Source organism: Ranitomeya imitator, chromosome 9, assembly GCF_032444005.1.
Source record: "Ranitomeya imitator isolate aRanImi1 chromosome 9, aRanImi1.pri, whole genome shotgun sequence".
In the NCBI taxonomy this organism is placed as follows: Eukaryota; Metazoa; Chordata; class Amphibia; order Anura; family Dendrobatidae; genus Ranitomeya; species Ranitomeya imitator.
Window position 1 is genome coordinate 152145249 of NC_091290.1, and position 13815 is coordinate 152159063.

Sequence of the window (13815 nt, forward strand, 5' to 3'; positions counted from 1 at the left end):
TCTCCACCCCTTATAGCAGATCTCCCTCTCCACCACTTATTGCAAATCCCCTCTACACCACTTAGAGCAGACCCCCTCTCCACCACTTAGAGCAGATCCCCTCTCTCCACCCCTTATAGCAGATCTCCCTCTCCACCACTTAGAGCAGATCCCCTCTCCACCACTTAGAGCAGATCCCCTCTCCACCCCTTAGAGCAGATCTCCTCTCCACCATTTAGAACAGATCCCCCTCTCCACCGTTAGAGCAGACCCCCTCTCCACCCCTTAGAGCAGATCCCCTCTCCACCCCTTAGAGCAGATCTCCTCTCCACCATTTAGAACAGATCCCCCTCTCCACCGTTAGAGCAGACCCCCTCTCCACCACTTACAGCAGATCCCCCTCTCCACCGTTAGAGCAGATCCCCTCTCCACCACTTAGAGCGGATCCCCTCTCCACCCCTTAGAGCAGATCCCCCTCTCCACCCCTTAGAGCAGATCCCCCTCTCCACCCCTTAGAGAAGATCCCCCTCTCCACCCCTTAGATCAGATCCCCCTCTCCACCCCTTAGAGAAGATCCCCCTCTCCACCCCTTAGATCAGATCCCCTCTCTCCACCCCTTAGAGAAGATCTCCCTCTACACCACTTAAAGCAGATTTCCCTCTCAACCACTTAGAGCAGATCCCCCTCTTCACAACTTAAAGCAGATTTCCCTCTCCACCACTTAGAGCAGATCCCCCTCTTCATTGTTAGAGCAGACCCCCTCTCCACCACTTACAGCAGATCCACTTCACCACTTAGAGCAGATCCCCCTCTCCACCGCTTAGAGCAGATCCCCTCTCTCCACCCCTTAGAGCAGATCTCCTTCTCCACCTAGAGTAGATCCCCTTCTCCACCACTTAGAGCAGATCCTCTCTCCACCCCTTAGAGCAGATCCACTTCTAGACCACTTAGAACAGATCTTCACCACCTAGAGCAGATCCCCATCTCCACTTAGAGCAGATCCCCTGCTCCACCACTTAGAGCAGGTCCCCTCTCCACCCCTTATAGCAGATCTCCCTCTCCACCACTTAGAGCAGATCCCCTCTCCACCACTTAAAGCAGATTTCCCTCTCCACCACTTAGAGCAGATCCCCCTCTCCATATTTAGAGCAGATCCCCCCTCTCCACCACTTAGAGCAGATCCCCTCTCCACCACTTAGAGCAGATCCACTTCTCGCATCCCTTAGAGCAGATCTCCCTCTCCACCAATAAGAGCAGATCCCCCTCCACTGTTAGAGCAGATCTCCCTCTCCACCACTAAGAGCAGATCTCCCTCCACCTGTAGAGCAGATCTCCCCTCTCCACTGTTAGAGCAGATCCTCCCTCTCCACCCTTAGAGCAGATCCCCCTCTCCACCCTTAGAGCAGATCTCCCTCTCCACTAAGAGCAGATCCCCCTCTTCATTGTTAGAGCAGACCCCTCTCTCCACCACTTACAGCAGATCCACTTCACCACTTAGAGCAGATCCCCCTCTCCACTGCTTAGAGCAGATCCCCTCTCTCCACCCCTTAGAGCAGATCTCCACCACCTAGAGTAGATCCCCTTCTCCACCACTTAGAGCAGATCCCCTCTCCACCCCTTAGAGCAGATCCCCCTCTTTATTGTTAGAGCAGATCCCCCTCTCCACCACTCAGATCCACTTCTAGACCACTTAGAACAGATCTCCTTCACCACTTAGAGCAGATCCCCATCTCCACTTAGAGCAGATCCCCTTCTCCACCACTTAGAGCAGATCCCCTCTCTCCACCCCTTATAGCAGATCTCCCTCTTCACCACTTAGAGCAGATCCCCCTCTCCACCACTTAAAGCAGATTTCCCTCTCCACCACTTAGAGCAGATCCCCCTCCATTTTAAGAGCAGATCCCCCTCTCCACCACTTAGAGCAGATCCACTTCTCCACCGCTTAGAGCAGATCCACTACTCCATCCCTTAGAGCAGATCTCCCTCTCCACCACTTAGAGCAGATCCCCATCCATTTTAAGAGCAGATCCCCCTCTCCACCACTTAGAGCAGATCCACTTCACCGCTTAGAGCAGATCCACTACTCCATCCCTTAGAGCAGATCTCCCTCCACCACTAAGAGCAGATCTCCCTCCACCTGTAGAGCAGATCCCCCCTCTCCACCACTAAGAGCAGATCTCCCTCCACCTGTAGAGCAGATCCCCCCTCTCCACTGTTAGAGCAGATCCCCCCCCTCCATCCCTCAGATTCACTTTCAGCAGGAACCTGGTTTTCAGAAGCAATAACTGGAAGGAATTGAAAATATTGACTTTTGTGGGTCAGTGACGTATGGACCCGAAAGACCCTGCAGATCAAAGCAAAAAAGGATATTCTCATTGTTTTTGGGAACTACAGTGAACAGTCCGATATTTCATGATGATCAAAAATAGTGATTACAGCCAAAAAAACAAGCAGCTGGTGACTTTGTACTTATTCCAAGAGGAAAACGCTCTTATATCTTGTTAGTTGTCATATAATGGTGCAGAGGAAACATGAAATGTGGATCTGAGCCTTCAGCTATGAAAAGTAGGACTGTCGTAAATAGGGTCACCTTGACGTGGTGAGACAGCTTTTATTTACTGAAAGGTATTTGCTCATTTTATTTTGTTTTTTTTTTCTTAGATTTTGTCAGTTTAGTGTCCAGTGTGAACATGTGACTACACGCTGAATATAACGACTACAATTGTCACGACTCTGTTGTCGGGTGTCCCAGGACAAAGGGGGCTCCTTCCTTGTCCCTAACAAAGAGGTAAGTAGTAGTGTTCTGTAATACATGAACCAGAATAACAAGGTAAAATGGACAGGGATAAAGGAAAAAAAAAACCCGAAGTACAAATATACTCACGTATAACAAAGGAATGCCCTGGGGAGAGGAGCATGGGTTTAAATCTAAGTAGTAGAAGAACACTCCAAACCTAGTCACAGGTAATCCACCAAATGCCTTCTCTAATAATAACCAACTACTATCCTCCCAGCCATGCAGCATAAGCTAACTCTGACAATGAGTGCTGGCCAGGACACAGATTTTCATATTGTCCTCACCTGTTACTTGCCACAGGTGAGTGTGATAGAGCATCACATGTTGAAAACAAAGATGTTTAGCCGTAATTTTGTCCTTCCCATTTTTGGGGTTTTGTGTGCTCATATTCTTGGCTGTTTATCTCCTGTTAGTTTCTTGCTCGCTCCCAGGCTGCAGCCCCCCCGGACATCGGTTAGTCGGTTAGATATATATATTGGGGGCTGTCATCTGTACTGATGGGATTATCGAGGAACCTTTCAGTAAGGCCCTTAACCCCCAACAGTCCATCAGTACAAGAAATAGTGAGTAGTTTGATGCCTATGCCATAAAGGAGGCGACATCCTTGTAATTCCATCTTTAGAGAGATTATTATTATTGAATGTTCCCAGATATCTCCCATTACAAGACCCCCACAGCACCGACCCCCCACCTCCATGCCCACCCACTACTTCTACTGTAGTGACATTGATTTGACCTTTGCGAAGTGAAAAGAACATAAATCCCAGGAAGGGTGTGCATGTTGAGGTGTTATTGACCAGGACCCTCTGAGCCCCTCACCCTGAAGTCAGTGATGCAGAACAATGACTGACAGTGCTGAATCACACCAAGGTGGTCCCTGTCATCATCATCACCGGGAGCCCCCAACCCTACAAGTCAGTGAGCTGAGAATGGCGAAGTGACAGGAATGACACTAAAAGGTGTGGAAACATTCACTGATGGTCTAAGGCCGGAAGATGCCACATGTTATATTGTATCACACACACGGTCCTCAGTGTTATATTGTATCACACACGGTCCTCGGTGTTATATTGTATCACACACGGTCCTCGGTGTTATATTGTATCACACACACGGTCCCCGGTGTTATATTGTATCACACACGGTCCTCGGTGTTATATTGTATCACACACACGGTCCTCAGTGTTATATTGTATCACACACACAGTCCTCAGTGTTATATTGTATCACACACGGTCCTCGGTGTTATATTGTATCACACACGGTCCTCGGTGTTATATTGTATCACACACACGGTCCCCGGTGTTATATTGTATCACACACGGTCCCCGGTGTTATATTGTATCACACACGGTCCTCGGTGTTATATTGTATCACACACATGGTCCCCGGTGTTATATTGTATCACACACACGGTCCTCATTGTTATATTATATGACACACACACACGGTCCTCAGTGTTATATTGTATCACACACACGGTCCTCAGTGTTATATTGTATCACACACACGGTCCTCATTGTTATATTATATCACACACACACATGGTCCTCAGTGTTATATTATATCACACACACGGTCCTCATTGTTATATTATATGACACACACACACGGTCCTCAGTGTTATATTGTATCACACACACGGTCCTCAGTGTTATATTGTATCACACACACGGTCCTCATTGTTATATTATATCACACACACACATGGTCCTCAGTGTTATATTATATCACACACACGGTCCTCGGTGTTATATTGTATCACACACATGGTCCCCGGTGTTATATTGTATCACACACTCGGTCCTCATTGTTATATTATATGACACACACACACGGTCCTCAGTGTTATATTGTATCACACACACGGTCCTCATTGTTATATTATATCACACACACACATGGTCCTCAGTGTTATATTATATCACACACACGGTCCTCGGTGTTATATTGTATCACACATACGGTCCTCAGTGTTATATTGTATCACACACACGGTCCTCATTGTTATATTATATGACACACACACATGGTCCTCAGTGTTATATTGTATCACACACACGGTCCTCAGTGTTATATTGTATCACACACACGGTCCTCATTGTTATATTATATCACACACACACATGGTCCTCAGTGTTATATTGTATCACACACACGGTCCTCAGTGTTATATTGTATCACACACACGGTCCTCGGTGTTATATTGTATCACACACACGGTCCTCATTGTTATATTATATGACACACACACACGGTCCTCAGTGTTATATTGTATCACACACACGGTCCTCAGTGTTATATTGTATCACACACACGGTCCTCATTGTTATATTATATCACACACACACATGGTCCTCAGTGTTATATTATATCACACACACGGTCCTCATTGTTATATTATATGACACACACACACGGTCCTCAGTGTTATATTGTATCACACACACGGTCCTCAGTGTTATATTGTATCACACACACGGTCCTCATTGTTATATTATATCACACACACACATGGTCCTCAGTGTTATATTATATCACACACACGGTCCTCGGTGTTATATTGTATCACACACATGGTCCCCGGTGTTATATTGTATCACACACACGGTCCTCATTGTTATATTATATGACACACACACACGGTCCTCAGTGTTATATTGTATCACACACACGGTCCTCAGTGTTATATTGTATCACACACACGGTCCTCATTGTTATATTATATCACACACACACATGGTCCTCAGTGTTATATTATATCACACACACGGTCCTCGGTGTTATATTGTATCACACATACGGTCCTCAGTGTTATATTGTATCACACACACGGTCCTCATTGTTATATTATATGACACACACACATGGTCCTCAGTGTTATATTGTATCACACACACGGTCCTCAGTGTTATATTGTATCACACACACGGTCCTCATTGTTATATTATATCACACACACACATGGTCCTCAGTGTTATATTGTATCACACACACGGTCCTCAGTGTTATATTGTATCACACACACGGTCCTCGGTGTTATATTGTATCACACACACGGTCCTCATTGTTATATTATATGACACACACACACGGTCCTCAGTGTTATATTGTATCACACACACGGTCCTCAGTGTTATATTGTATCACACACACGGTCCTCATTGTTATATTATATCACACACACACATGGTCCTCAGTGTTATATTATATCACACACACGGTCCTCATTGTTATATTATATGACACACACACACGGTCCTCAGTGTTATATTGTATCACACACACGGTCCTCAGTGTTATATTGTATCACACACACGGTCCTCATTGTTATATTATATCACACACACACATGGTCCTCAGTGTTATATTGTATCACACACACGGTCCTCAGTGTTATATTGTATCACACACACGGTCCTCGGTGTTATATTGTATCACACACACGGTCCTCAGTGTTATATTGTATCACACACACGGTCCTCAGTGTTATATTGTATCACACATGGTCCTCAGTGTTATATTGTATCACACACGGTCCTCGGTGTTATATTGTATCACACACATGGTCCCCGGTGTTATATTGTATCACACACGGTCCTCAGTGTTATATTGTATCACACACGGTCCTCAGTGTTATATTGTATCACACACACGGTCCTCAGTGTTATATTGTATCACACACGGTCCTCAGTGTTATATTGTATCACACACGGTCCTCAGTGTTATATTGTATCACACATGGTCCTCGGTGTTATATTATATCACACACACGGTCCTCGGTGTTATATTGTATCACACACTGTCCTCGGTGTAATATTGTATCACACACGGTCCTCGGTTTTATATTGTATCACACACACGGTCCTCGGTGTTATATTGTATCACACACACGGTCCTCAGTGTTATATTGTATCACACACACGGTCCTCGGTGTTATATTGTATCACAGACGGTCCTCGGTGTTATATTGTATCACACACGGTCCTCGGTGTTATATTGTATCACACACACGGTCCTCAGTGTTGTATTGTATCACACACGGTCCTCAGTGTTATATTGTATCACACATGGTCCTCGGTGTTATATTGTATCACACACACGGTCCTCAGTGTTATATTGTATCACACACACGGTCCTCAGTGTTATATTGTATCACACACGGTCCTCAGTGTTATATTGTATCACACACGGTCCTCAGTGTTATATTGTATCACACATGGTCCTCGGTGTTATATTATATCACACACACGGTCCTCGGTGTTATATTGTATCACACACTGTCCTCGGTGTAATATTGTATCACACACGGTCCTCGGTTTTATATTGTATCACACACACGGTCCTCGGTGTTATATTGTATCACACACACGGTCCTCAGTGTTATATTATATCACACACACGGTCCTCGGTGTTATATTGTATCACACACTGTCCTCGGTGTAATATTGTATCACACACGGTCCTCGGTTTTATATTGTATCACACACACGGTCCTCGGTGTTATATTGTATCACACACGGTCCTCAGTGTTATATTGTATCACACACGGTCCTCGGTTTTATATTGTATCACACACACGGTCCTCGGTGTTATATTGTATCACACACACGGTCCTCAGTGTTATATTGTATCACACACGGTCCTCCTTGTTATATTGTATCACACACGGTCCTCGGTGTTATATTGTATCACACACACGGTCCTCAGTGTTATATTGTATCACACACGGTCCTCAGTGTTATATTGTATCACACATGGTCCTCGGTGTTATATTATATCACACACACGGTCCTCGGTGTTATATTGTATCACACACACGGTCCTCGGTGTTATATTGTATCACACACTGTCCTCGGTGTAATATTGTATCACACACACGGTCCTCGGTGTAATGTTGTATCACACACACGGTCCTCGGTGTTATATTATATCACACACACTGTCCTCGGTGTTATATTGTATCACACACACACACGGTCCTCGGTGTTATATCACACACTCCGTCCTCGGTGTAATCTTGTATCACACACACGTTCCTCGGTGTTATATTGTATCACACACACGGTCCTCAGTGTTATATTGTATCACACACGGTCCTCAGTGTTATATTGTATCACACACATGGTCCTCGGTGTTATATTGTATCACACACGGTCCTCAGTGTTATATTGTATCACACACACGGTCCTCAGTGTTATATTGTATCACACACACGGTCCTCAGTGTTATATTGTATCACACACACACACGGTCCTCGGTGTTATATTGTATCACACATGGTCCTCGGTGTTATATTATATCACACACACGGTCCTCGGTGTAATCTTGTATCACACACACGTTCCTCGGTGTTATATTGTATCACACACACGGTCCTCAGTGTTATATTGTATCACACACGGTCCTCAGTGTTATATTGTATCACACACATGGTCCTCGGTGTTATATTGTATCACACACGGTCCTCAGTGTTATATTGTATCACACACGGTCCTCAGTGTTATATTGTATCACACATGGTCCTCGGTGTTATATTATATCACACACACGGTCCTCGGTGTTATATTGTATCACACATGGTCCTCGGTGTTATATTGTATCACACACTGTCCTCGGTGTAATATTGTATCACACACACGGTCCTCGGTGTAATGTTGTATCACACACACGGTCCTCGGTGTTATATTATATCACACACATGGTCCTCAGTGTTATATTGTATCACACACACGGTCCTCGGTGTAATATTGTATCACACACACGGTCCTCGGTGTTATATTGTATCACACACACGGTCCTCGGTGTAATCTTGTATCACACACACGGTCCTCAGTGTTATATTGTATCACACACATGGTCCTCAGTGTTATATTGTATCACACACACTGTCCTCCGTGTTATATTGTATCACACACACACACGGTCCTCGGTGTTATATTGTATCACACACACACACGGTCCTCGGTGTTATATTGTATCACACATGGTCCTCGGTGTTATATTATATCACACACACGGTCCTCGGTGTAATCTTGTATCACACACACGTTCCTCGGTGTTATATTGTATCACACACACGGTCCTCAGTGTTATATTGTATCACACACGGTCCTCAGTGTTATATTGTATCACACACACGGTCCTCAGTGTTATATTGTATCACACACACGGTCCTCAGTGTTATATTGTATCACACACGGTCCTCAGTGTTATATTGTATCACACACACGGTCCTCAGTGTTATATTGTATCACACACACGGTCCTCGGTGTAATATTGTATCACACACACGGTCCTCGGTGTTATATTGTATCACACACACGGTCCTCGGTGTAATCTTGTATCACACACACGTTCCTCGGTGTTATATTGTATCACACACACGGTCCTCAGTGTTATATTGTATCACACACGGTCCTCAGTGTTATATTGTATCACACACATGGTCCTCGGTGTTATATTGTATCACACACACGGTCCTCAGTGTTATATTGTATCACACACATGGTCCTCGGTGTTATATTGTATCACACACGGTCCTCAGTGTTATATTGTATCACACACATGGTCCTCAGTGTTATATTGTATCACACACGGTCCTCAGTGTTATATTGTATCACACACATGGTCCTCGGTGTTATATTGTATCACACACACGGTCCTCAGTGTTATATTGTATCACACACATGGTCCTCGGTGTTATATTGTATCACACACGGTCCTCAGTGTTATATTGTATCACACACACGGTCCTCGGTGTAATATTGTATCACACACACGGTCCTCGGTGTTATATTGTATCACACACACGGTCCTCCTTGTTATATTGTATCACACATGGTCCTCGGTGTTATATTATATCACACACACGGTCCTCGGTGTAATCTTGTATCACCCACACGTTCCTCGGTGTTATATTGTATCACACACACGGTCCTCAGTGTTATATTGTATCACACACGGTCCTCAGTGTTATATTGTATCACACACATGGTCCTCGGTGTTATATTGTATCACACACACGGTCCTCAGTGTTATATTGTATCACACACATGGTCCTCGGTGTTATATTGTATCACACACGGTCCTCAGTGTTATATTGTATCACACACATGGTCCTCAGTGTTATATTGTATCACACACACGGTCCTCAGTGTTATATTGTATCACACACACGGTCCTCAGTGTTATATTGTATCACACACACACACGGTCCTCGGTGTTATATTGTATCACACATGGTCCTCGGTGTTATATTATATCACACACACGGTCCTCGGTGTAATCTTGTATCACACACACGTTCCTCGGTGTTATATTGTATCACACACACGGTCCTCAGTGTTATATTGTATCACACACGGTCCTCAGTGTTATATTGTATCACACACATGGTCCTCGGTGTTATATTGTATCACACACGGTCCTCAGTGTTATATTGTATCACACACACGGTCCTCAGTGTTATATTGTATCACACACACGGTCCTCGGTGTAATATTGTATCACACACACGGTCCTCGGTGTTATATTGTATCACACACACGGTCCTCGGTGTAATATTGTATCACACACACGGTCCTCGGTGTTATATTGTATCACACACGGTCCAGTGTTATTTTGTAGCAGACCTTTTCAGTTGAAGCCCTCAGTAAGCTGCACATTATAATAATGTTGACTATTTTGTTATTTCCAGGTTCTTCCCTCCGGTATTTTTGCGGTCTTTCCTCGGGGCGGGTGATGGCTGCTCTGCTGGCGGTGGCGGCACGTTTCTTTCTTTCCCGCTGTGGTTTGCATTTCTTGATGTTAAGCAGAATTCCATATTTCAGGCAGCGTATTTAGGAGATAAAAGGAGGATTATCCGTCCAGTGATTGCGCTCTGCGCTGAGGTCACCTGTCTCCAGCTGGATTCTACACGAATTGGAAAAACTAACGGACACTGATCATCACTTCTGTATATGTGGCCAGCATGACGGTACGCAATGACGCCCGGACCGCAGGATGGTGGGGGGGCACATATATATCCTACCACTGTGACACCTGCTCTTATAGGACCACTCATCCTAATGCCCAACCGTATATCAGGGCCGGAGCCTCACACCCTAATAGTAACCACTGGATCCCGTCCAACCAGGGGCCACATCTGCTGCACTAGTATCCACTGGATCCAGAGATCCCGTCCAACCAGGGGCCACATCTGCTGCACTAGTATCCACTGGATCCAGAGATCCCGTCCAACCAGGGGCCACATCTGCTGCACTAGTATCCACTGGATCCAGAGATCCCGTCCAACCAGGGGCCACATCTGCTGCACTAGTATCCACTGGATCCAGAGATCCCATCCAACCAGGGGCCACATCTGCTGCACTAGTATCCATTGGATCCTGAGGTCTCGTCCAACCAGGGGCCACAGCTGCACTAGTATCCACTGGATCCCGTCCAACCAGGGGCCAAATCTGCTGCACTAGTATCCACTGGATCCTGAGGTGCAACCAGGGGCCACATCTCCTGCACTAATAACCACTGGATCCTGAGGTCTCGTCCAACCAGGGGCCACATCTGCTGCCCTAGTATCCACTGGATCCAGAGATCCCGTCCAACCAGGGGCCACATCTGCTGCACTAGTATCCATTGGATCCTGAGGTCTTGTCCAACCAGGGGCCACAGCTGCACTAGTATCCACTGGATCCCGTCCAACCAGGGGCCAAATCTGCTGCACTAGTATCCACTGGATCCTGAGGTGCAACCAGGGGCCACATCTCCTGCACTAATAACCACTGGATCCTGAGGTCCAACCAGGGGCCACATCTGCTGTACTAGTATCCCCTGGATCCTGAGGTCCCGTCCAACCAGGGGCCACATCTGCTGCACTAATAACCACTGGATCCTGAGGTCCAACCAGGGGCCACATCTCCTGCACTAATAACCACTGGATCCTGAGGTCCAACCAGGGGCCACATCTGCTGTACTAGTATCCCCTGGATCCTGAGGTCCCATCCAACCAGGGGCCACATCTCCTGCACTAATAACCACTGGATCCTGAGGTCCAACCAGGGGCCACATCTCCTGCACTAATAACCACTGGATCCTGAGGTCCCGTCCAACCAGGGGCCACATCTCCTGCACTAATAACCACTGGATCCTGAGGTCCCGTCCAACCAGGGGCCACATCTCCTGCACTAATAACCACTGGATCCTGAGGTCCCGTCCAACCAGGGGCCACATCTGCTGCACTAATAACCACTGGATCCTGAGGTCCCATCCAACCAGGGGCCACATCTCCTGCACTAATAACCACTGGATCCTGAGGTCCCGTCCAACCAGGGGCCACATCTCCTGCACTAATAACCACTGGATCCTGAGGTCCCGTCCAACCAGGGGCCACATCTCCTGCACTAATAACCACTGGATCCTGAGGTCCCGTCCAACCAGGGGCCACATCTCCTGCACTAATAACCACTGGATCCTGAGGTCCCGTCCAACCAGGGGCCACATCTCCTGCACTAATAACCACTGGATCCTGAGGTCTCGTCCAACCAGGGGCCACATCTCCTGCACTAATAACCACTGGATCCTGAGGTCCCGTCCAACCAGGGGCCACATCTCCTGCACTAATAACCACTGGATCCTGAGGTCCAACCAGGGGCCACATCTGCTGCACTAATAACCACTGGATCCTGAGGTCCAACCAGGGGCCACATCTCATGCACTAATAACCACTGGATCCTGAGGTCCCATCCAACCAGGGGCCACATCTCCTGCACTAATAACCACTGGATCCTGAGGTCCCGTCCAACCAGGGGCCACATCTCCTGCACTAATAACCACTGGATCCTGAGGTCCCGTCCAACCAGGGGCCACATCTGCTGCACTAATAACCACTGGATCCTGAGGTCCCGTCCAACCAGGGGCCACATCTCCTGCACTAATAACCACTGGATCCTGAGGTCCCGTCCAACCAGGGGCCACATCTCCTGCACTAATAACCACTGGATCCTGAGGTCCCGTCCAACCAGGGGCCACATCTACTGCACTAATAACCACTGGATCCTGAGGTCCCGTCCAACCAGGGGCCACATCTCCTGCACTAATAACCACTGGATCCTGAGGTCCCGTCCAACCAGGGGCCACATCTCATGCACTAATAACCACTGGATCCTGAGGTCCCGTCCAACCAGGGGCCACATCTCCTGCACTAATAACCACTGGATCCTGAGGTCCCGTCCAACCAGGGGCCACATCTCCTGCACTAATAACCACTGGATCCTGAGGTCCCGTCCAACCAGGGGCCACATCTCCTGCACTAATAACCACTGGATCCTGAGGTCCCGTCCAACCAGGGGCCACATCTACTGCACTAATAACCACTGGATCCTGAGGTCCCGTCCAACCAGGGGCCACATCTCCTGCACTAATAACCACTGGATCCTGAGGTCCCGTCCAACCAGGGGCCACATCTCATGCACTAATAACCACTGGATCCTGAGGTCCCGTCCAACCAGGGGCCACATCTCCTGCACTAATAACCACTGGATCCTGAGGTCCCGTCCAACCAGGGGCCACATCTCCTGCACTAATAACCACTGGATCCTGAGGTCCCGTCCAACCAGGGGCCACATCTCCTGCACTAATAACCACTGGATCCTGAGGTCCCGTCCAACCAGGGGCCACATCTCCTGCACTAATAACCACTGGATCCTGAGGTCCCGTCCAACCAGGGGCCACATCTCCTGCACTAATAACCACTGGATCCTGAGGTCCCGTCCAACCAGGGGCCACATCTCATGCACTAATAACCACTGGATCCTGAGGTCCCGTCCAACCAGGGGCCACATCTCCTGCACTAATAACCACTGGATCCTGAGGTCCCGTCCAACCAGGGGCCACATCTCCTGCACTAATAACCACTGGTTCCTGAGGTCCCGTCCAACCAGGGGCCACATCTCCTGCACTAATAACCACTGGATCCTGAGGTCCCGTCCAACCAGGGGCCACATCTCCTGCACTAATAACCACTGGATCCTGAGGTCCCGTCC

At 47.4% G+C, this 13815-nt stretch overlaps 1 long non-coding RNA gene across 2 annotated transcripts in view; it reads left to right on the plus strand.

Annotated features, from left to right (window-relative positions):
- The window catches only part of LOC138649842 (uncharacterized), a 284944-nt gene that overhangs the window by 100202 nt on the left and 170927 nt on the right, over nucleotides 1-13815 (plus strand). For both annotated transcript variants that reach the window (XR_011315374.1, XR_011315375.1), the window contains exon 3: nucleotides 2641-2767. This is a non-coding gene — a long non-coding RNA (uncharacterized lncRNA). The remainder of the gene's footprint in view (nucleotides 1-2640; nucleotides 2768-13815) is intronic.